Source organism: Microcaecilia unicolor, chromosome 4 (genome assembly GCF_901765095.1).
Source record: "Microcaecilia unicolor chromosome 4, aMicUni1.1, whole genome shotgun sequence".
Lineage (NCBI taxonomy): Eukaryota > Metazoa > Chordata > Amphibia > Gymnophiona > Siphonopidae > Microcaecilia > Microcaecilia unicolor.
In genome coordinates this window covers 305446182-305471977 of record NC_044034.1, presented here as the reverse complement: position 1 = coordinate 305471977, position 25796 = coordinate 305446182, and the positions used below count along the sequence as shown (strand labels likewise).

Genomic DNA, 25796 nt, shown 5'->3' with positions numbered 1-25796 from the left:
GTGCCATTTGCGTATACTTAACCTACATCATATGTTGTTCATAATGACATTTCCACTTTTATATGTGCTGCTTGTGTGAAATATAGCTATATAAATAAATCCTGCTGAGTTTTTTTATAGCTAAAAATATCCCACTGACTAAATTTGTTCTTCTAATGACTATGGTAATGTTGGAGGCCGCTTGTAGAATAAATATCATTAAACTATGGTCTGAAGAGACTTCTACATGTTTTTCTTGAGAATGAATTACTTTGCTTTCCCTTTGTATCAAAATGTTTGGGACAGCATGCACATTTTTTTTCATACTGTGTTTATGGGGAGACTGATCATTGGGTAACATAGTAAATGATGGCAGAGAAAGACCTGTACGGTCCATTCAGTCTGCCCAACAATATAAACTCATTTTACACGAAGTTTGATTTGTCCTTGCCATTTTCAGTGTACAGACTGTAGAAGTCTGCCCAGCACTGTTCTTGTACTAAAAGTTCTGAAGCTAACGTTGAAGCCCCTTAAAATTTACACTTCAGCCCAGTGGCGTTCCTAGGGGGGCTGGCACCCGGGGCAGATCGCCGATTCGCCCCGCCCCCCGGGTGCAGCGACCCCCCCCGGCGAAAGGACACCCCCACGAAGGAACCCCCCCCGCCGGGTGCACGCTGCCGGGGGGGGGGGGTGGTGCCGCGCGCGCCTGTCCTCCATTGTTCCATGCTTCTTCTCTGCCCCGGAACAGGAAGTAACCTGTTCCGGGGCAGAGAAGAAGCATGGAACAAGGGAGGGCAGGCACGCGCGGCCCCCCCCCCCCCGGCGGTGTGCACCCGGGGCAGACCGCCCCCACCTAGGAATGCCACTGCTTCAGCCCATCCATATCTATTCAGTCACATCAGGGCACAGACCATAGAAGTCTACCCAGCACTGGTTTTGCTTCCCAATTACCGGTGTTGCCACCCAATCTCCGCTAAGATTCTATGGATCCATTCCTTCAAAACAAAATTCCTTTGTATTTATCCCACGCATGTTTGAATTCCATTATCAATTTCATTTCCACCACCTCCTGCAGGAGAGCATTCCATGTATCCTCCACCGTCTCCATGAAAAAATACTTCCTGACATTACTCCTGAATCTGCCCCCCTTCAACCTCAATTCATGTCCTCTAGTTCTACTGCCCTCCCATCGCTGGAAGAGGTCTACTTGCGGATCTATACCCCTCAAATACTTGAACATCTGCATCATGTCAACTATATAATAGGGTATACAAAAAAATATCAAGTAGATGGTGAACCTTGTTCTCCACAAAGAGTCATATTCCACATATTCTGGTTTAGGAGTGTGAGGTTCATTACTCTCATGGTATGTGCAGAATGAACCCATTTGGAAACACTGTCCCAAAGATTTACCATGGTGCAAAATTGTGGAATATAGTATCGGTGGATATGCACAACAATTGATTTAATCCTAAAATACTGCAAAAGAATGGACATAGTTTTCATTTATACACTTTCTTTCTCATATTATCTTCTAAATCAAGTGAATAAACAACAGCAATTATTCCACATTTGGACTCATTTTGTAAGCATTTTCTCTTTAGGTCATTCAGTTGGCAAATACCAGAAGTGGCAAAATCTAGTTGCATATTCTGAATGGTTGCTTTACACAGTCATTGATATCTCATTCAGGTTGACTTTAGAGTCACAGAATGCAGGGTTTTTACTTGCAATTAATATAATCTTTATCAAGAATGAGGGTTTTCTGTACAGTTTAGAGATTCTGGTCTTTTCATTAAGTCATCGCATCTCTATAGTATAAAACTTGCCTTCTGAGGCACTTGGCAAAATGAAATGAGAACTCTGTCATTGCTGTTTGAAATCAAATACTTCATTACTCTGGGGTTAACCTTTGCAAGGATGTCTTGCAGGTTAATTTGTATAATAGCAATCACCTGCTTTCAAAAATGCATCCACTGCTGTCCTTATTTCCCATAAGTTCAAAGCATTTTCCAAGTCTATAAATAATGAGGACAGTATTCAACTGGTGACAGTAAGTATTTTTTAAATGCTGGTTGCTACCAGTTGAATTAGACCTGGATATTCAGTGTCTGCCCCTATCTGGGCGCTGGCACTGAATACTGGGTCTGGGATGGCTGTCACCTTAGTACTGCCATTATTCAGGGACAGTACCAGGATAGTTACCTGGTTCACTTAGGACAGATCTTTTTGTCCCTGTTTGGATTCCTGTAGAATACTAGGATGCCTGAATACTTCCCTGCTGTGCCCCAGCTCCGCCTCTGGACAGTGCCATGGTGGTCTGCCTGAATTTGCAGTGGCATAACTCCCTTTGAAAACTGACCCTAATGAGTTTAAAGTCTATTGATATTTTAACAGAGCTTCCTTCATTCAATTTACATAGCCTGAGGCCCAGATGCACAAAACCTAACAAGCCCACAACTTGCGTTTTAAACTGGTTCCAGCCAGTTTAAAATGCAAGTAGTTCACCCCGGGCATGCACTAAGGGCATTTTCCCTGCCACGGTAGCAGGCAACGAAAACGGAATGCAAATGATTGAAAAGCTATTATAATGAGCTGCACTACCGTTGCAGCCCATTATAATGAGATGCACTACCGTTTTTCCGATTCCCCTTACCGTAGGAACCCTAACGAGATGTCTGACCTCTCGTTAGGGCTCCTGTGAGGGAATCGGAAAGGAAAAGGGCCCCCAAAAAAGGTAAAAAAGAAAAAAAAAAGCAGGGAGCGCATGTGAGGGGCGTCCTTTAAGGACGTACTCTCCCTGCACTTCTGAGAGACGTCTTTTTTTTCACATTTTTTTTTAGCTCTGCCGGCGCTGGTGTTTTTTCCCCCCTTCTATTTTGTCTTCGCCGCCCCTCCACAGCAAAACTTTTATATTTTCCTGGTTGCCGGAGAATCGGGATGTCCCTTTAGATTAGGCTCCTCTTCCTGGTCTCTTCAGCCAATCAGAGCGCGTTTCACTGACAACAGCCAGCTAAGCCGGCTTTGATTGGCTGAAGAGACCAGGAAGAGGAGCCTAATCTAAAGGGACGTCCTGATTCTCCGACTCAGGTACCGAAGGAATAGAGAATGCAAGTGAGCTACAACGAGTAGCTCATTTGCATTCCCTATCGTTGATGCATTCCCGTTCCCTACCGATTCGCTATGGAATCGATAGGGAATGGGAATTACCGACGTCTTTAATGCATCTGGGCCTGAGTTCAGCCACCAAAATTCTTCAATGGCATTCTGTCCTTGATAGTCATTTGTATTCATGAATAATGATGATAATTTTGGATTGATGTAGCATCATTCATTCATTCAAGAAAGATATAAACATGCATTACAACTTAATGCATTCAGAAACTATTAGTGATCATATCAGTTCAGGGTCATCATGCATTTAGGGTGCAAGAACCCAAGGCCCCCTTTTACTAAGGCGCGCTCACGTTTTTAGCATGCATTAAAATTGTGGGTGCGCTAAACTTTAGAGATGCCCATAGGAATGCATTGGCATCTCTAACGTATCGCACGCCCACAATTTTAACGTGCGCTAAAAATGTAAGCGTGCCTTAGCGAAAGGGGGCCCAAGTGAGCAGTACAGTACACGGGTGAAGTACTTCTGTTCACAAAAGTGATCCAATCTAATGATCTTAAAGTGGTCAAACAGAAAAGCTGACAGCAAAAGCCAGGATGCTCGGGTGCATAGGTATAGGATTAGCCAGCAGAAGAAAAGAGGTTATCGTGCCTTTTTATAACTCATTTGAGATCTCATTTGCTGTACTGTGTGCAGCTTTGAAGACCACACTTTCAAAAGAATATAAACAGGATGGAGCTGGTCCAGAGGGCGGCTACTAAAATGGGGATCTCTGACAATTGGTGTAATGACAACAATCGGTCTACAACACACAACGGCTAATGGTTCAGTTGGTCTAAAGGCTCAATTGGTCTAAACAAGAGAGTTGACAGTATACATATAAAAAAGTCTATGTAATTTTGAAGGAAAAAGTACAGCAAGATACAGAAATTAAAGATGAGCACACACACTTTATGAAAGAAGTTAATTTTATAAACTTATATATGTGAGTGAAGAATGTTAATATGAGAAGATTAGAAAGCATGAAGATTTGTCAATGCTGTTCTAAAACCGCAAATTTTGGGCAATGCCATGTAGAAAGTCCAGAATATTGTTGGAGGCTCGCTGTGCAGAAATGGATATAATACAATCTTTGCTGCTTCATCATTTTTCTGTTTCTTTTCATTGCTCACCTCTTATTATGCATTCCATCTGTGCTTCTGTTTGTATCATCATCAAGGGACACCCGGTGATGCTATAAACTGAAGCGCAAACAGCTGATTTTACTACAGCACATTGAAACAGGATTGAGCGAAATTCTGGCCACAGTCAGGGACTACAGCAAGATGAGAAGCAGTTTTATGAAAAGCTAGGTCATTTGGGGATTTTTTTGAGTTGTCATTTTTATACAAGTTGACCTACACAGTAATACAACAGTGAGATTTAATGATTGCAAAATGAGTGGGGGGGGGGGGGGTTAAGCTTATGATAGGATTTACTGGGTGGTTCCAATCACTATACATAAAAGCTGAAGGCTTTTTCCCTTTTTGATAATCATACTACACATACTTGAATATTTTGGTATCGGAGGTAATGTCCTAAACTGGTTTAAGGGGTTCTTAACATTACGCTCTTATCAGGTCACTTCAAATTCAACTACTTCTGATGCATGAACACCTGAATGTGGAGTACCGCAGGGATCCCCCCTCTCACCAACCATTTTCAATCTAATGATGGTTCCCTTGGCAAAACTTCTATCAAACCACAACCTAAACCCATACATATATGCCGATGACGTAACGATATATATTCCTTTCAAACAAGATATTAATGAAATATCCAACGAAATCAACCAAAGTCTACACATCATGAACACCTGGGCAGATGCATTCCGATTGAAACTGAACGCAGAAAAAACTCAATGCCTTGTACTTACCTCCCAATACAACACGAAGAAATTTACTGCCATTAACACACCCAAACTAAATCTACCAATCTCAGAAACTCTAAAACTCCTTGGAGTCACTATTGACCGCCATCTAACACTTGAGACTCATGCTAACAACACTACCAAAAAGATGTTCTACTCCATGTGGAAACTGAAAAGAATAAGACCATTCTTTCCGAGATCTGTCTTCCGCAGCCTAGTGCAATCACTCGTACTCAGTCATCTGGATTACTGCAACTCACTATACGCAGGATGCAAAGAACAAATACTGAGAAAACTTCAAACAGCCCAGAACACAGCAGCCAGACTCATTTTCGGAAAACCAAAATACGAAAGTGCAAAACCCTTACGCAAGAAACTTCACTGGCTCCCACTCAAGGAATGTATCACCTTTAAAGTATGCACATTAGTCCACAAAATCATTCATGGTGAAGCCCCTACATACATGTCTGACTTAATAGACCTGCCACCTAGAAACGCCAAAAGATCATCCCGAACCTTCCTCAACCTCCACTTCCCTAAGTGTAAAGGCATAAAATACAAAGCACTGCATGCATCAACCTTCTCCCATAAGAGCACGCAGTTCTGGAACACACTACCACGCAGCCTGAAGATGAACTACGAACTAACCAACTTCCGCAAACTATTGAAGACTCATCTCTTTGAGAACATCTACTGCAAGGACCAAAGCAAATGAATTCTCACACACGATAGAAAAACACCAATTCACTCTCTTCTGAATTCTCTTCCCCATACTGTCACCACACTCAAAACCACACGCACAGACAAAACTGTTACACCCTAAAGTCCTTTCGTTATTGTCCCATCGCCCTATCATTTCCCCATTGTCACATTCCATTGCTTTATTCTTATATGATATTTTGACTTTGACCTTATCTTCACACAACTCTTCACAACGCACCCATAATCATATTATGACCAATTGTATTTCTACTCTCCCAACGTATTGTAAGCCACACTGAGCCCGCAAATAGGTGGGAAAATGTGGGATACAAATGCAATAAAATAAATAAATAAATAAAATACTCAACAGTGGTTAATTGCTTGACTATGATCATTGGTACAACAGAGTGCCAGATTTGTTGAGAGTTTATTGATAATATTTATGAGGATCTCTTTGTTTCCTCTATTTATTGACTATATAGTATTTCCATCTGACCTTTAACATCTTTCTGTTCGTTCTGCAATTCAGCGATCAATTTATAAACTCCAATATATGCTCTTCAACCAACACATCTAGTCTTATATGCCATGCTTCCACTATGTTCTGTGCTCTTGGTATGCCCAGGTCAACACGAACATTGACGGAACACAGAGATGAGTGGTGTCAGGGCCGTGCCAAGGGTCTCTGGTGCCCCCCTGCAGACTATCAGTTGGTGCCCCCCCCCCCCCCCCCCCCCCCCGGTTTGGCACAAGATGCAAAGGAAATAGGAGCTGAAAGATGGAGTGCATCTTTGTGGGATTGCTGAACAAATAAAGGGTTTATAACCACTTAGCAGTGCAGCATGCATATTTCTCAAGCACTATCATTGTGGATATCATAAAAACCAGAGTGGCTTGGTAGCAAAAACAGAATACTAGTGCAGACTGTTGGCTTACATAGTAATAGGGGTTACAAGATATAGAGAGTACAGAGAGAGTACAAGCTGTGGTATAATAGAATAATGATGGAGATATGCAGATAGATGGAATGGGCAAGTAAGAAGGGGGTAGGAGAGGCAGGAGGGGGAAGGTTGAAATGAGCAAAGGATAAGGGGTGGGAGTGGCTGGAGGATGGAATAGTTTAAGGGATAGCATAGGGGGAGTTGATGGAAGATGTGGTCTAAGTCATAGTCGTTGTCGAGTGATTAGGTGTAGGGTAAAGGGTTATGCTGGGGACAGTGGCAGCACAAGGCTCAGTATAGTAGACTGTTACTATAACTGGAGCTTTCAGCAACCATGCATTTGAACCCAGAAGTTGGGGGCCCAGAGTACTGCTGTCAGTCATGGTCAGAAGAAGAAGCAGATAGTTTGGGGAGGTTATAGTTTGGGGAGGTTATAGCCAGCAGTAGAAGCCTTGGGAAAGCTCCCATCGCTACTATGATGTTATTGGAAGTTTCAGGTCAAATGAGGATGAGGTCTCTAGAACATGTGTAGAAGAGAACCAAGTAGTGGAGACAGGCTGCGTGATAAGTAGCAGGGAGCCTTAAGAAATGTCTACTCATTTTGCCCATGAGCTTAAGGGGGCCTGAATTAGGCCATGTGGCTATGAGAGTGACATGTCCCCTAGACCTCCCAGCTGCTCTTCTAGACATAAGCGCTCAGTTGGAGGAGGAAAGAGAAAGCTGGGGGTTGAATCTGATCATGGGAAGAAACTGCTACTGAGTTAGCCTGGGGGGGGGGGGGGGAAGATTGGGACTTGAACCACCATGGAATTTCTCTGTGTTTAGCTAGCATGGGGTGTGAGGTAGAAAAGTCGATAGAATGAGTGTTGGGGGAAAGGGGTTAATGGAACTTTATGAGAGAAATGGATACATACACTGCTGGGAACAGGGAGGAGACAATGGGAGAGAAGGTGATAGGGACAGAAAAGAGGCTATGACAGTCTTAGTGTCATGACCCTGTACAGGCCCTTCCACCAGGTTTCAAAAGGTCCCTGCTAGTTACTTTAAAACTATAAAATATAAAATTCCTCGGCAGAGATAAACGCAAGTTTTCCTCACAACTCACCCCTCCGTCGCTACACCAGCAGCAGGCTAGCTCGCTGACCTCTCCAGATGATCCAAGGCAGCAGCGGCTCTCAGCCTTTCACTGCCTCTCAGTCTCAGCAGTCAGCACTCCAACGGCAGTCCAAATAACCAACGTGTCACGTACAGCATGTACTCCGCATCCGTGCTGCCGCGCGTGGGAACAGCTGGGCGGTGGCGGCGCCAAAGAGCCGTGCGCGCAGGAAGGCAGCACCAGCGCATGCGCATAGGCGCCTCCGCCGACGCGCCGACGCGGTAAGTTTTATTTATTTTTTTATTTAGATTTTGAAAAAGAACTGGACAGCAGCGCCGGGCATGGCGCCCTTGTACGCAGGCGCCCCCCCTGCCGTGCTTACCCCGCTTACCGGGTTGGCACGGCCCTGAGTGGTGTGAAGAAACAGTATGTTTTGAGCCTGTAAAATGTATTAGATATTTTCCTGCTTAAATATGTCCTGAAGTGTATTTCTCCTATTTGGCCAGCAGGTGGTGTTTCTTTGCTGTAAAGCTATTACAGAGAACTAAATGTTCTTTTTCTTTAACACAAGCAGGAAGCAAGCAGCAGTATACTTTTAAATCTTGTTGACTGGGCTCCGATTGGCCCAGGAGCTCATTTCCTTTAGAGTATGCTGGTTTTGCCTCCAGTCTTAGCCCGGGAGAAAAGAGACGGATATCTATGCTGAGGCTCAGTGAATTATATGTCCTGATCTTCTCAGGTACTCTTTAGACAGTATACAAATGCTTAGATAGCTTTATAATTGTTCCATATCTCAGTTACCTGTTATTGTTTGCTGATTGCACTATTTTGTTCCACAGTTTGATTTTTAAAAGACAACAAACAATATTTAGTTTATTGCCTCTCTGGACTAATAAAGAATTTTGGTGGTTTGTGTGTTGGGTCTGTGAGTGCTTTCTGGGAACTGTGGGCCCACTGGGAGTGTGGCCCCAGTAACCTAGAAATCCCTGAGGATAATTTGAGAGGGGAGACTCGCCCAGAGGCAGTTGTGACCCAGTTGGTGGGAGGAGGGGTGCTAGTGTAGAGCATAAGTGGCAGGTGGACCTGAGCTGTGCTGGGGATAAACCTTCTAAGTGGTCGCGCCCAGGCAGGTGGCTAGGCGTTTCGTGACAAATGGTATAGAACAGGTAAAAGTGAATCAGTTATTTACTTTTTCAAAAAGTACAAAGTCTATGGGACACTTAATGAAGTTACATGGAAATAGTTTTGAAACAAATAGGAGGAAATATTTTTTTTTCACTCAACAAATAGTTATGCTCAGGGCCTGTCATTAATATTTGCTGCAGCTTGTTTCATGGCAGTCTTCACAAGGGTAGCATCAGCTCAGTGTGCCTTGGATGTTCTCCAATCTTTTGTAGTTGATGCTGGCGTTTAATTGTGATTGCTGACCCATTACAGTCCCTATCTTCGCCTCTCCAGTAGTAAGCAGTTTTTCCAGTCATCTTTCAGACATGCTTTCGTGAAAGGCACAGAAGATAACCTTCGGCAATTAACTTCTCTTTCCCCTTTTCTGAATATACCAAGTCACAGAGCTTCATTTCTTAATATATCCTCTATAACAAGCGATTTAACTGAAATATTTTACCTCAAACATCACTTTTTGCACTAATTGAACAACAACTGCACTCTGGATTTTATACTTGAAGCTTAAACTTTTATAACAGTTTCTACCTTTTATAGAATTGTAATATACAATTGTCAGGTTCTCAGGTTCAGAGCCCGCGGGGCTGGGCTCTGGAGCAAACGTGAGCCCTTGGGCTGCTGACGAGGAGCGACAGCAGCAGGGAAAACCCACCAACCAACGCTGGGCAAGCACACCGACACCGGCAGGGACTGCAGGCACCGCCCAGCGAGCCGGAACACTGGACTGGAATTCCCCCGGACTGGAACACTGGACTGGAATCCCCCGGACTGGAGGACACAGGACTGGAACACTGGACTAGTCCACACAGTTTCACCTGCACTTAGCTACTAAGCCCCCCAGGAGTTGAGCTCCTGGGTTTGAGTAGCCGGCAGGACTTACTGGATACCGGATGACACAGGGACCAGGACTGGAAACAGAAGTGCTCCTAAACCTAAAGTGATCTATGTGCTCCCAAGCCCTAAACCAGTAGGAGTGTTCCTAACAGTAAACTGACAAAAGGACTTCCTAAGCCCTATACTAAACAGGAGCTCCTAAGCCCTGCTCAAGAAAGGGACTTCCTAAGCCTTAAACTAACAGAGCAGGGAACTAAACACAAAGCTAACACAGGTGCTACTAAGCACCAAGCTACAAGCAGAGCTCTACACTAATAAGCTAAACACAAAACTAACAAGCTACCTAAGCACTGCTCTAGCAAGCTAGATACAAAACTAACAAGGTGCATCCTAAGCACTACTCTGGCAAGCAACCAGAAGAGCTCCTAGCACTAAAAGGGAAGACAGGGGAGCCACAAGGAAAAAGGAGGGACGCTAACACATAAGCCAAAAGTGATTCTAAATCACCAAACACCAACAGCAAAGACTACAATGCTCCCAATAGCACAAACCCAGAAGTACTTCTAACAGCAAACTCTGCAGTGTTCCTAACAACACCAAACCCTGAAGTACTTCTATCAATAACAGAGCTTCCAAAGCCCTACACACAGCAATGCTTCCAAAACCAAGAGGGGAAAGCAGGGGAACCATAAGGGAAAAGCAGGAAAGCTAAACACACAGTCACCAGTGCACACTGCATTAACACTAACCAGGCCCTTAGCAAAAGCAAGCAGGGAAACTAGACACAAAGTCAGAAGTGCACACTGCACCACCCTACCTAAAGCAAACACCACTTTTGCAAAGGCTCTGAAGGAAACACCACCACTTCCTTATCAAGGCCCTCCCTGATGATGTCACACTCCCTAGACCTAGGCAAAAGCACACTGACCCAGAGAGGCCCAACCCACACCAATGCAACACCGTGAAGCACTTGAAGCCAGTACACCCAAAGAGAGTTAGAGCTAACTCCGTCCACACATACAGCTGTAGTAAAGTGAAACAATTAGCCCCATGCTGCTGGAAGCTGCCAGCACAGAGAGACAGAGCCAGCTCAGAAAGGACAGACAAAAGAAACAGAAGCCAGCTAAGAAGCTGACCCCCAGGAAAGAGGTAAGTTTGAGAGGGGTTCTGACCCCAAACATAACAACAATTTCAGTTCACAACTTTTGTTTTCATCTCATTCACGAACAGGCCTACTTCGAAGCTGCAGTCACATTTAATAATTGGCTACCTAAACACATTTTTTAGTAACATAATACATTCATTCATGACTGAAATCTTTTTCTCTTCCACATCAAACACGTCAAACAGAGGTGCAAAGTCACAACACTTGTGACTTTGCACCTCTGTCGTATTTAGTTAAATTTTTATCTATTGTACTACAATATCAAGTGGCTTCCAGAGTGTTAATGCCTTGATTAGATTAAAGCATGTAGTGTATTCTCAATATTTACTTTCAAAAAAGTGATCTGCCACATGACAAATATTTATTTATTTAGATTTTGCTCACACCTTTTTCAGTAGTAGCTCAAGGTGAGTTACATTCAGGTACACTGGATATTTCTCTGTCCCAGGAGGGCTCACAATCTAATTTTCTACCTAAGCAAATGGAGGGTTAAGTGACTTGCCCAAGATCACAAGGAGCAGCAGTGGGATTTGAACTGGCCACCTCTGGATTGCAAGACCAGTGCTCTAACCACTAGGTAACTCCTCCTCTTTATCTTGATTATTTAATTTTTAGACTAATTATCCATTAGACAAATTTAACTTTTTAGACAAATTGTCTCTTTGAATGAATTGTACTTTAGATGAATTATATCCTTAGACCGACTGTCATTAGACCAATTACCTATTAGTCGAACTGCCATTAGACCAATTGTACCAAACCCCTAAAATGGTCATGGTCTTCATCGTAAAGCATATGGGGACAGAAACATCTCAATATGTGTATTTTGGAGAAAGGCATGAGAAAGGGAAGATGTGATAGAGATATTTATATACCTCTGTAGTATAAATGTATAGGAGGCAGGCCTCTTTCAATGAAAAAGAAGCTCTGGAATGAGGGCTTATTGGATGAAGGTTAAAGGGGCATTCAGGAGTAATCTATGGAAATACTTCATTACAGAAAGGGTGGTGGATGCGAGGAACAGCCTCCCAGGAGATATGATGGAGACAAGAACTGCATCTGACTCCAAGAAAGCCCGGTCCAAGCACAGAGACTCTCTGAAGGAGAGGAAAGGGTTGTAGTGCTTAGTTGTTATGGATCGGCTGTATAGTCTTTATCTGCCACCATTTCCTGTGTTTCTATATAAATTTGGCACCTTTCTGACTTCTTACATAGGTGTCTTGTTATAAAATCAGGCCTGAAAAGGTGAAATAGAGCCAAATAAATTAGCAAGTTGATATTCTGAAGACTTTAATTAACGCTGCGTCTTTCAGCCTTGCTACTGACTTGCTCTTTGAGATATTGTTCTGCTCCCACAGTCTGTGTATGCATGTTTGCATTTTGTTTTGTATTATAATGATAGCCTGTCTTTCTATAGCAGCAGCAGCTTCTTGCTAGGTTCCTGTAATTTCTGTTCTTATAGGTCAGATGTTCCACGTGAGCCATCCCCTGCAGTTTCCTTGAGACCAGCCTGACTTCATGCTTTATCACAATGTTCAACCTTTGACCTTACTGGTCAATTCCAGAGCCCCTAGTCCATCTGGGTATTCTTTTGCACTTCTACCTGTAGTGCAAAAATCTCCATCTTGTGCTTTTGAAGCAAGGTACTTCTCTGCTTTTCTCTCCTTCTCCACGCCTGGATTTCACATCATTTTTTCACCAGATACTCAAAACTCACGTTTTCAGGCATTCAGCATCCATGCAGTAATTCAGCATCCAGTCAGTCAGTCACACAAATGCCAAGGGTGGACCATCCCAAACAGTCAGATTTATCACCCAAAGAATGAGATTGAAGGCTAAAGAGTGAGTTTTTGTTTTTTCAGGCAGCACAGCTAGGGTATAAATCTAGAAAGATTTAAGTGTCATATTGCTTTGCAAATGAAAAAAAAAGGCAACATTAAATGATATTTGCATTTTTTGATGCCTCTGAAAAGATATAGATAGGAGGCAATGTGAGACAGTTTTGCCTAGGTAGTTACCTGTGTAAATTTGCCAATATGAATAGCCCTCCACTCAGTTGCTAAAGAATGTACATAAGTTTCAGAGCACATGTACTTGTAGACACACAGGAACAAAGACATTACAGGGTGAGGCAAAATATACAGAGCAATGGGCTCATATTTCTTTCTAGCTGTTAGGCAGCTTGGCTTTTCTTCTTGTAGGCTTGCTTCTCATGAAAGTAGCTATCAGGATCGGTGCACTGGTGCTGAGTGAGAGAAGGCGTTCAAAGAGCATGAGACTGAGTGAACCTTCAAATGAGTGTGAGACACTCCTGATGAGTGAAACTTGGCATCTTTGCAACCAATTGAACAACATTCAGTTACTCATTCTGTAAAATGACTCTTGTATTGAATTAGACACATTGGTGCACGTGCTTAAGTTACAAACAGCTGTTGCAGGCCCTGTTGCCGAAACACAGTCCTTGTCGAGTCAGTTTGAGCAATTGCTTATTAAAGACACCCTGCCAGTCTCATCTGTTCTAGTGTCTTTGCTTGTTTGCATTGTGTGGAGTGTGTGTGGATGCTTTCTTGTGCTTCTTAACAAAGACAGTATTATCAAAATGACGTATAAGCTAGTTATGTCACAGAGATTTTACACATATTTTCTAGGAGAGGTATAGGACTAGTTTCGGCAAATCGCACCAGAAATAATTATGCGTCATGTGCTATTCTGTAAAGGGTATCCGCACTTTATAGAATAGCGCCTAATCCATGCCTAACTTAAGTCTCCTGCATTTAAGCCTGCTGAAACCAGGTGTAAATGCTGGTGCCTAAATTAGGTGCAGATCGGGCATATTCTATAAAAATGCTCATAACTCATAGGAACACCCCCTTGAAATTATGCACTATGGGGCCCGTTTACAGAGTAGCGGTAAGCCCAACGCAGGCTTACCACTTGCTATTTTGGGACAGACGCCATAAGTGAGCGCCATTTCCAGGGAAAAAGAAAAACCCCAGAAATGGCTTGCACGGCAGTAACCCGGCAGTAATCGGGCATTGCCGCATGCTGCCTGGTTACCACCGGGTTAGTGTGGGAGCACTTATCGCCACCTCAGTGGGTGGCGGTAAGGGCGCCCCATCGCATGGCCATGTATGCTGGGGGCTTTTTTTCCCACTTCAGTAAAAAAGGGCCCTGGCGCATGGGAAAAATAGCCCCTAATCTGCGCTTAACTCCCAATAAAGGCTAATTGGTTGTTGGCAGCCAATTATTGACACTAGTTCCTTAATCAATTCAATTGCACTTGCAAATCAGCTAAACGTGCTGATTTGCAGATGCAACTGTAGTCACCATATATAGAATCCAGGGATAGAGTATTAAATATAAAAAAATAAACACATTCTGATCTAAATTTAGAAAGCTACTAGATTAGATATTTTTATCAGTCCAATTTGGTGGGAAATTATGTTGATCTATCTGTTCTTTATTTATACTTAGCAGATTGTTTTTGTACACTGAAATAACTAGTAAGAGAATGTTTTGGCCGCTGTGAAAACTTGAAATATAGGTTAAAGAGCACAATTATTGGCAGCTTAAAGTCTCATGTTGAACTAAAATCATACCCTTTTCTTCCATGATTAATGCTAAAGGAATGAACCAAGTGCCTTTCCCTTTATATATGCTTGAACTGTAGTCAATTTAACTGATGCCTTTTTTTTTTCCTCCTTTTGTTACATTTTATTTGAAAGCCATTCTGCACTAATAAACCACATAGAACATTGGATTACCTTTTATATATATTTGGTAGGATATCTTTATACCATTTCATCAGTCCAGTGTTTCTCATGTTACAACTTTCTTTTTTTTTTTCCAATAAAAGAACAGACAGCTCACCCTGCGTTCATTAATATTAGAGGCACCCTAAATATTCAAAAGTTTGGGAAGAAACATTTTGGACCATCGAATCAAATTCACACAGAAGGAGACACTAAAATTATCTAATTGTATATTAGAAAGCGATAATCATCAGTCCAGTTGAAACAAAAATTCCATTCAAACACCAACATGTATCTGCAAAATTCAATATAAAATTAAGTGTCAAAAAATACTCGAAAAGAATTATGAAAACGTATTGCATCTTCCCTCTTTTTTCATGACCTAATAGAGCCAAACCAACATGATGTCTCTAAATATCTTCACAGCAAGTCCAAATCCAGACAGCCTTCTATATTCCTCAGTATTTTAGCACCCAGTGTCTGTTTGAAATGGCAACAGCATCTTTTTCAAAGAAGGCTAGAAAGAAACGATCGGTGAACAGCTAGGTCCTAAAAGAACACCAATCGTAGCAACGTGATTTTAAATCAAAGAAAACCAAATCAAGGAATATAGGTGCACATTTGGTCTGTTAGGCTAGTATTCTGTAAAGAAAAGTAGGTGCATACTTTCCTTTATGGAATAGGATCCAATTAGGCATGTTCTTATTGCCTAAAATTTGGCATGCTTTTATTGAATTATGCTTACTGCTGTTGAATATACTATATACATAACTTCAAATGGGTTATATATTTGTTTAAAGTTATATAATACCTATCTCACTGAATTTTTGCCCAGTATTTTTAGTTTGGAAATATGCTGCATGGCCTCTTATGCGATCGGAACCACAGAAAGTAGAGAGAACACAATTGTTCCACGGAGAATAACAGGAGAAGGAAAGGAGTGGGAGCAGAGACGCTGGATATCAATCAGAATCTTTAATGGAGCATGACTCAACAGGGTATCGTGTTTCGGCACACACAGTGCCTTCCTCAGGAGTCTCGTTGTCTGAGGATCCATACTCCTACACACAGACTCCTGAGGAAGGCACTGTGTGTGCCGAAACACGGTACCCTGTTGAGTCATCCTCCAATAAAGATTATGATTGCTATCCAGCGTCTCTGGTCTATTTTGAAGAGCCTGACTCTGTACCCACTCCTTTCCTTCTCCGCTTGGTCTCTTATTACAGATGAAGAGGTAAACAGTGACAGACTTCCAAAAGCCTGGGATAAATACAAAGGATCCCTAGTTGCAAAGAAGTGAAGGGAAAGCCAGTGATCCACTGGGGTCTATGTCACTGCACCAGCTGTGAAACTGAGCAGACTAGATCGATCCTGGGGTCCTTACTTCCCATCATATTTTAGGATTATTCACTTCATGCCTACTCAGTAGATGATTCTTGTTTATTTGAAAATAACATGAAAATAATGGAGAAGAAAATTATTTTCAGTCTCATTTAAATATTCAGGACAAGATAACAAGTAAATATTGAAAGTTTTGCTTGGAACTGACTTAAGAAAGGATCAATGTGGGTTTATATATTGCACTGTTCTAATATGCTCAAATAACATAGCCTAGAATGATTGTACATGCCATAGGAGCTCAGCACCCCCCAGTTTTAAGCATGCTTCTTCATTGGGTCCATGGAGAGGTAATTTTGTATTGTTTGGCACCCCAAATTATTTTGAAAAATTGGCACCTATGGTTCATCCCTTGCCTTCTCTGCTTTCAAGGAAAGTTTTGTTTCTTGTTGTTTGTTCTGGTGAAATATGGAATATCAATTCTTAAATTAAATTTGCCAACACATGTACCAAGGGCCCAATGCTAAGAAGTAAATGCGGGTACTAGAGCCCGCATTTACTAGTGCACAACGTTGAGTGCTAAGCAGTGGCGTAGCTAGTTGGAGCGCCAGGGGAGCGGCCGCTCCCCCAAACAGAGTTCTGCCGCCGCCTATTTTTTTTTTCATTGTGTTGCATAGAAATGTGCGCTGGCGGAAGTCCGCTCTTATGCCGCTTTTGCTCCCCCCACCCCCGCACCACCAACCTGGCTCCGCTTCTGATGCTAAGTGTATTCAAAAGCATGCTAATTAGGTAATTTCTTATTCCTCTGGTATACTCAGTGGACAGCACACCAAACAATGGTGCCCTTACCATCAGAAACACTATGCCAGCTCAGAAATGGCATTAGGGTGTGGTGCCAAGCCGGCACTGGACTTCTGCTGTTCCTGCCTGCCACCGCAGATCTGTAGGTACCAGTTTCCCTCCTTCACCTTAGCAAGAGGAGGAAGATTTGAGTGTGCTTGTGTTTTTAATTAGGAGATCACTCCAAATTCTTGGGGCAGCAGTCCCACTGTTTGTAAACAGAATATTTCCCCCTTCCACACAGGCCAGCAGCATCCCACTTGCAGGCTGCAGCAGATAGGTCTCCTGGTTGGCTTTTGTTGCTTCCCCCCATTCTGCTCCCAGCCATGGTTTCACTGTGGGAGAACTTCTGGCAGCCTTCATATATTTGGAACATCTGTGGGATGGCAGCGGAGTCCAGTACTATGGGAAGCTGCTCTGTAGAAGAAAGACTCCCTGCATGGACAGAGGGAAGACAAGGAGTTCCCAAACAGATGAGATCTCACAAAAAATGCTGGGACCCATAAGTGTGCACAGGCTTCTGCTCCCCCTGGGCATGTGCCACGCACAATCCTCCCCCTGAACTCCCCAATAGTCAATGTTAACAATGCGCCTATTTTTGCATATAATTAATGTTGAGCAATTAGGGAGTACTTTTGCTATGCTGTCCCGGCGGTAATTTTCTGGCACTGTACAGAACAGTGCCGGAATTTTGATCATTGGGGTACAAGTGTTCCAGTAGCTTTTAAATCCTGCAGATGACATTTAATGAGAGCAAGAGCAAAGTGATGCATGTGGGGGAAAAGGAACCCGAATTATAGCTAAGTAAATCAAGGTTCCACATTAGGAGTCACCAACCATCAAAGGAATCTTGGCGTCATCGTTGATGATACGTTGAAACCCACTGCTCAGTATGCTGCAGCGCTTTGGAAAGCAAATAGAATGTTAAGTATTATTAGGAAAGGAGTGGAAAAGAAAATGAGGGCATTATAATTCCTTTGTATCAGTCCATGGTGCGTCTGCACCTTGAATATTGTGTTCAGTTCTGGTTGCTGCATCTCAAAAAAAGATATAGTGGAATTAGAAAAGGTACAGAGAAGGGCGACGAAAATGATAAAGGGGATGGGATGACTTCCCTATGAGGAAAGGCTGAAGCAGCTAGGGCTCTTCAGCTTGGAGAAAAGATGGCTGAGGGAGATATGATAGAGGTCTATAAAATAATGTGTGGAGTGGTACGGGTAGACCTGAATCGTTTGTTTACTCTTTCCAAAAATAGTAGGACTAGGGGGCATGCGATGAAGCTACAAAGTAGTACATTTAAAATGAATCGGAGAAACTTTTTCTTCACTCAATGTGTAATTAAACTCTGGATTCGTTGCCAGAGAATGTGTTATAAAGGCAGTTAGCTTAGCAGGGTTTAAAAAAGGTTTGGACGGCTTCCTAAAGGAAAAGTCCATAGACCATTATTAAAATGATTTGGGGAAAATCCACTGCTTATTTCTGGGATAAACAGCATAAAATGTATTGAACTTTTTGGCGATCTTGCCAGGTATTTGTGACCTGGATTGACCACTGTTGGAAACAGGTTGATGGACCTTTGGTCTGTCCCAGTGTGGCAATACTTATGTACTTATGTAGTTATGACACCTGTCTATTACAGGTTGATCTCACTGGTTTAAATCACTTTACAAGGTAGAGCTCATGCAGTGTGAAATTAGAATGCAGTGCTCAGGGTGGACTCTTTTCTTCAGCTGATACCAGTGGAAAATTATTTTCTGGTGACATTGGTCACAGGAAGAACACATAAGAACACTATCTCAGTAACCAAGTGCAAGGAAAAAAAGTTGTTATCAAGTAAACTGAACAAAAATGAAGCAAAGAGTCTTAGAGCAGCCAAGCGTATTACTTAGAGCTTGGAAATTTGGAATGAAACATTTCACTTTCAGTGGAGGGAAATTTTAAGAAATTATCTTCTTTGTATGATGGCTGACTTGTATTACCATTCATCAGAGGCTAATCATAGCACATCATTTTTCCTATTGTACAAGGTGAGGTGACGTGCTACAAAACAAGTGAAACATATAGTACTTAGAAATTGTTTTGATTATATACAAGATGCCATATTGTAGGCTTCTGTTCATTAGAATAAACTGCTCAGCCATTCAGAGATCAGAATTAATGAAAATATTGCTAAGAGCATATCTTACACTTTGCCAGTAATTGCTTTTCCGTATTATTTTAAAACCTGCAAGCAGCAGCGGTGAACATTTAGCAGGCAGAGAGAGATCAGGAGAGATGATAATTGTAGTATTACCAGGATGAAAGGCAGCAAATGATCTGTACCAGCCCCAGCATTCCTTCTTATGTGCTCATACAATAGCATTTGGTCTTCCACACATATTTTCTTAGAAAGAGAAGGAATCAAATTCCCTCGCCCCAGCCCAGCCCAGGCTTTACATTTCTTCATTCAGTTGAGTGATGTGGTAGCCATGTTAGTCCACTTTTAAAGGTAGTAAATAGAAATAAAACAAAACAGAGAAAAGAAAATAAGATGATACCTTTTTATTTGGACTAACTTAAAACATTTTTTGATTAGCTTTCGAACGTAACCTTTCTTCTTCAGAACAGAAATAAGCAAATGTTGATAAATAACAGTGTGTGTATGTGTGTGTGTGTGTGTATATATATATATATATATATATATATATATATATATATATATATATATATAATATAGCATTCCAATGACATTTTCACAGGAAGAGGGTGGGGTGGATAAGGTTGAAACAGGGGAAGCTGGGTGGATGAGAGACAGTGAGAGATGCATGGTAGATAAGAGGGTGACAAAGCAGTAGAATTGTATGGTTTATAATGGGTTAGAAAACCCAGATCTTTGTTAAGCCCTGTCTGGTAGGTATCAAAATATTTAATCACTTTGACTTCAAAGGTCTTATGTTCCTGGGTTGTCTTAAAGTTTCCTTTTAGTATTCTCACCATAAAATCATTGATACAGTGTTCCAGTTTTGTAAAGTGCTGTCCCACAGAGGTGACATCCTGGTTGGCAGTGGCATTTTTCATATGATGTCTATGTAAATTAAATCTCGTCTTTAGCATCTGGCTTGTTTCTCCAATATAGCACCCTTCTTCACACTTTTTACATTGAATTTTCATTTTGCTAGTGAAAAGCAAGCTCTCGATAGAAACTCAAAAAGAAGAGAGTGGCACGCATCCTTGCAATATATCTAGCTGCAAATTGTGCCAACACATTTCACAGGATCCCATAGACATTCACAAAGGAAAAATATTCAACATAAAGGAATCCTTCACACGCTTGTCTTCAAATGTGGTATATATCATTCAGTGTAAAAAGTGTGAAGGAGGGTGCTTTATTGGAGAAACAAGCCAGATGCTAAAGATGAGATTTAGTTTTCATAGACATCATATGAAAAATGCCAGTGCCAACCAGGATGTCACCTCTATGAATAACTAAATTTAAGGAAGAAGGAAGGAACAAGCTTGCCACACACACACACACACTGACACAGGCACATACTGCCGTAGGAAATGTTTATCCACTCCTACCCTAGCTGAGATAATATTTAATCGCCTCTCTGACTTCATGTGCAACTCTTTAAATTAGTCCCCTTATTTTCTAACTCCTCTTACTCTTTTACCTATCTAGATGTCCATCTTTGCTTTTATACCCTATGCTGTCTATTAAAATGTGTTATTACATATTGTGTTGACATTGTAAGTAGTATACTATGCCATACTTTGTAATGTTCTTTGAGTATTTTTACTGCTGTAATTGTCTATTGCTTATGTTTGGTTTATTCTTACTGTACACTGCCTTGAGAAAATTCTTTCAAAAAGGCAGTAAATAAATTCTAATAAATAAATGACCTCTTTGTTTTTATTTACTAGTTTCGCTTCCAAGGATTCCTCTCTTTAATAACCAATCTTGTTAGTTTCATAGCTTTAGTAGCAAAATTCCTTTTCAGATGACAGGCAGTTATAAGGATGGTAAATAGATGTTGTCCCTTACTGCTGTAACACTATTAATAAAGCACCTTTAAAATGGAGTCAGCTCAGCATCACCGAATGTTAACAAACCTGAATATCAGCCAGCCTGTCAGCTTTCCAGAAATGGCTAGAGAGAAACCTGTCTCCTGAGAGAAGGTATTAGTTTGTTTGTTAGTTTGTTTTTAACTCTCTGATCTTAAAAAGCTGAAACCCTTATTAAGGTGAATGGAACTTCTCTGTTTTTTATGCAATTTATAATATTAATGTTGTTTGCTGGGTAGAATATGAGGCTCATCTTTAGAGCATTAATGACTGAATCACTTGGCTAATTCTGAAACATTAGATGAAATTCAAAGATTATTAATTTATCATTAAGACTATGCATATAGAGGGCAGAAGGCGAAGGGAGCAAAAATAATTCCTCTGCTTGTAATAATGATATTTCTTCCTCACTGGGGAGCCAAAATGCAAAATAAAAAAACCCATAAAAAGACATGCAGTAGAGCTGGCTCAGTGCGCTGGCTTTACCATACAATTAACTCAATAAAATCCCACCGGTATGCTATAAGCAATGATCATGCAAATTACTGCTATGTTAAAAATGCAGCAGTAATCCGCAGCTCATTGCGAAATGTCACCCTTGCTGTCAGTGCCTGAGCAGTAACTGAGAGAAGCACTTACAGGAAGGGTGACATTAAAAAAAAATAAGTTACTGACAGGCCAGCATAGGCCATGATCTTTCTATTTCCCCCCCCCCCCCCAACCTTATATGGTATGAAACCCTGCCCAGCGCATCCCAGGATACACTGGGCAGGGCTGGGCGACACCGTTTTGCAGGCAGTGCCGATAGAAGAGGAGTGGGGCTACCTCCTTCCTCCAACTTAAGGTAGGGGTGGGGGGGATTGACCACGGCCCACTGGGCCACCAGGGACATCTCCGGAATGCTGGGGGTTTAGGGGGGCTGGAGACCCCTCAGAAATCCAGCACCCCCCTGAACCTGGGTCGGGGGGACCGGAGGTCCGCCGGACCTCCTGCCCCCTGTTGCTGGGGGGTAGGTGTCGGTCAGGTCGGGTTGACTTGGTTCGGGGTTTCTCTGGGGGCTGCTACATTGGGAGGAATGGGGACCTGCTAGCATGCAAATGCATGTTGGACATGGCTCACCATTCCTCCCCAATGGTCTGCAAACCCTAACGCCAGCTCCGAGCTGGCGTAGGGTTTTTCTGCGGCCAGTGTGCCAATCTTTGGCGCGCTGGCTGCTGATCATTGGGGATGAATATGTTTAGCCCTGTTCTGCATGCATTTGCATGCTAGTTGTATTTTTTTTTTTGTTATATTGTACCCCGCGCTTTCCCACTCATGGCAGGCTCAATGCGACTTACATTCAGAGCCTGCAATCACGTTGTTTCACATGCTCGGGTGTTCTGATCATGGGGCGGTAGCAAATGCATGCGCTAGTATGGCACTAACAGCCTCTAGCGCCTGCGTTTGCTTCTGATCATCGGCCCTTAAGTTTAGGACGATAAGCTCCTTAGGAATTAGCCTTTCTGTGGAGATATGACATCAGCTGTCACTCCAAATATGGTGTAAAATCATCCATTGTAAAAGCACTGTCACTTTTAGTTTGTTTTCATTAGCTGAGGTCCATGTATGCTGAGGCTAATTTGTGTAGAGGTAAAATATGGTCTTTTATTATTTAAATTATTATATATATTCTGGCTTGGAAACTATTTGTGTGATTCTAATCAATTTCCAGGGTATGATGAAGATGCAGCATTTTAATCAACCTGTGCCATGCAGAAGTTAGCTTCTGTGAGAAATAAACCTATATTGTTTGATTTCAAGCATACGAATAGGAGCTTGTCTTGTCTCTCCCTATGCCCGCCCTCGGGTACTCCATTCTGTAGATAAATCTCTCTTATCTGTCCCCTTCTCTTCTACTGCTAATTCCAGACTCCGTTCCTTTTGTCTTGCTGCACCTCACGCCTGGAATAGACTTCCAGAGCCTGTGCGTCTAGTCCCGTCTTTGGCCGTTTTCAAGTCCAAACTTAAAGCCCACCTCTTTACCACTGCTTTTGACTCCTAACCACTAATTACTTGCCCTGTCCTTTTATCCTCACCTCTTCACATTAATTGATTTGATTTGCTTACTTTATTTATTTTTTGTCTATTAGATTGTAAGCTCTTTGAGCAGGGACTGTCTTTCTTCTGTTTGTGCAGTGCTGCGTACGCCTTGTAGCGCTATAGAAATGCTAAATAGTAGTAGTAGTAGTTTTTTCCCTTACCTTATTGTTCTGTCTGTTTACCTGTCTTATCTAGATTGTAAGCTCTTTGAGCAGGGACTGTCTTTTTTGTCTGTGGTGTATAGAGCTGTGTATGCCTTGTAGCACTATAGAAATGATACGTAGTAGTAGGAGGAGGAGCCAGCTCTGTGGGTGCTTGAGTACCACAAATACTTTGTGTCCAAAGAGAGGTAATATCCATTTGATTTTGCGCCCCCAATAAATTTGAAAAGTCGGGTTCTATGAGCACAAGTAATGGTCAGCCTATAGTATTAGTAGGGAAATGATATTGCAATGAAATGAAGTTTATATATTAGAACATAATTTGAGAAATGTATTGCGTTTGATTGTAAATTTTCAGAGCATATAGTCATAGCATTCAGTGACATCAATATGCTTTTTTAATTCTAGATTGTGCATCAGGCTGGAATCATGTCTTCATGTAGACCAGTGTCTGGACTCCTTTACCCTATTTTAGTAAAAATCTATATCATGATTGTCCTTAATCAGTTTTATAACTAAATTCAAAATGGGAAATATCTCAGTGCTACTTTCTCTTGTTACTTGTCCACAGTTTGGGTAAGCATAAAAAGCTGGTAATTGTGATTTTTTTTTAAACATATTCTCACAAAGTTCCTGTCTTAGAAGATATTTAACTAAATCTGCTAAGACTTGGGAACCTGCCAGACTTGTTTAAGCTCTCTCAGTTGTCAGCCTGTGCTTGCAATTCCTGGGACTGGAGGGTAATAATCTCCTGTGGATTTAGCAGAGGGCTACTGACTGCAAGCTCTGACAGTCCACAGTGGACCTCATTGGTTCACATTCAAACAACCAAACTTTAGTTTTCGGTTTCAGCTTTGGCTGAAACCAGGCAATAAATTTTGGCTACAGTTTTGGTTTCGGCCAAAAGTGTTCAGAGTTTCGGTAGCAGTTTCAGTTTAGTCCAAAACTGAAAAAAGCAGTTTTGGTTGGCCTGAACCACCAGATACCAGGGATATTTTTCAGGGGTTGAGTAGTATAGACACTACTAGAGACAGGTAATCACTCAGATAACAATTACTCTGGACTCATTTGGCTAGGGATATGACAGTGCCTAAACTGGCCATCTAGGTCCTGGCTTGGCTGTCCATAATGAGAAATATATTATTATATATAAAAGATAGCAATATGGCAAAGCAATATACAAAAATATACTGATTATTACATCAATAGATATATTTATATTATATAATTAATTAATGTATGTGATTACACATATCCTGAGAAGAGATTACCAATTTAGTGGCTAAATTAGGATAGACCATGTACCTGAGAAATAACCAATCCTTTTCTAGCAAAAACACAGGTCTCTAACTAAGGTTCGTTGACTGTAGAAGGTCATTCCTTTTCTCTCACCCTCAGTGGTCTGCAGTGACTGCTCCAGATGGGCTATAGACTTGGTTCCTCTTCAGGGCTCCAGATAGCTACTGGAAGCAAGTCCCTGTAATCCGCTCTTAGTCAGATGTGATCCTGCCCTGCACAGGTAGTATATAGTGACTCTTTGGGAAGCCACAGAACTACTTCTGAACTTGAACTTGTGCTGCACTTAGCACAAAGAATTACAGTTCACAGGTATTTGGGCAATTCAGTCTCCCTCCAAGAACGATGCATACACCATGAGATCTTCTTCTCTTTTCCTTAGTTCTTTTTTTCTCACTCTCTCTCATCCAGGGTTGGCACTGCCCTCCAGGTCCAAGTGACAATCAAGAACCAATCACGAATCGTGTACCCCTGTCCAGCACAGGCTTACCTACAGTCATCACAATGAGGCCTTAGTGTGCTTCCAGCAAGAACATCTTATCAGTAGTAATCTCGCAGTGCCAAACTCCCCTCCACAGTTCACAGTTGGTACCGGAGACCCTCTCTCTGAAGCTTTCTACTCTGTAACTTCCCAGGAGATAACTGGAAGGAAAGAACGAGTAAGCAACCTGTCCTTGGATGAAGTCACTAGCACAGCTGTGCCAGGAAAGAAATGCAGAGTCCATGTTGGTTTTCTTGCAGAAAAGATGGTTCATGATGTAACCAGGTCTCAGGCACCAGAATCCATAATGGTTCAGAAAAGATGATTCAGGCCTAACCAGGCTTTAGACCAGCAAAGGTGAGATATAAGGGAACACCCCTACAGCAGGAGGGGATCATTATTTCAGGGGGTGCCAATAGACACCAGGGATAGTTTAGGGGGGTTGGGGAGGAAGGGAGTTGGTCATATTGCGGGAGGGTGATGCAGAAGGGGACTGGTGCAGAAAGCAATCTAGGGCAGGATGGTCAGGTTGGACACAGAGAGGGTGCCACTAGACACCCGCTCCACTCAACTAACCATTCTGCGCTGCCCTGGACTTCACATTGCATTTCCTATGCACAACATGTGTCAGAAACTTTTTTTTTTGGCATGGCCATGAAATTGTTAATGACCGTATTACTATGCATTTTAATATGGTGTGCGGTAATGATTTCTGTGTGAGTTAACACCCTGTGCTGAAGGCGTTTCTTCATTGCTTGGCAAGTAAAACCCATGGGAAAGGGAATGGGACTTATATACCACCTTTCTGTGGTTTTTCCAACTACATTCAAAGCAGTTTACATATTATATACAGGTACTTTATTTGTACCTGGGACAATGGAG

The 25796-nt window shown here is 42.1% G+C and overlaps 1 protein-coding gene and 1 long non-coding RNA gene across 3 annotated transcripts in view; one reads left to right on the top strand and one right to left on the bottom strand.

Annotated features, from left to right (window-relative positions):
* Positions 1 to 25796, top strand: part of ZMAT4 (zinc finger matrin-type 4) — a 441058-nt gene that overhangs the window by 403038 nt on the left and 12224 nt on the right. The gene's annotated exons all lie outside the window — the stretch shown is intronic.
* Positions 3096 to 25796, bottom strand: LOC115469303. Its single transcript, XR_003941987.1, has 4 exons — positions 25783 to 25796; positions 13791 to 13793; positions 13324 to 13336; positions 3096 to 3195 (listed from the first exon to the last, which is right to left on the bottom strand). It is a non-coding gene; the product is annotated as an uncharacterized LOC115469303 (long non-coding RNA).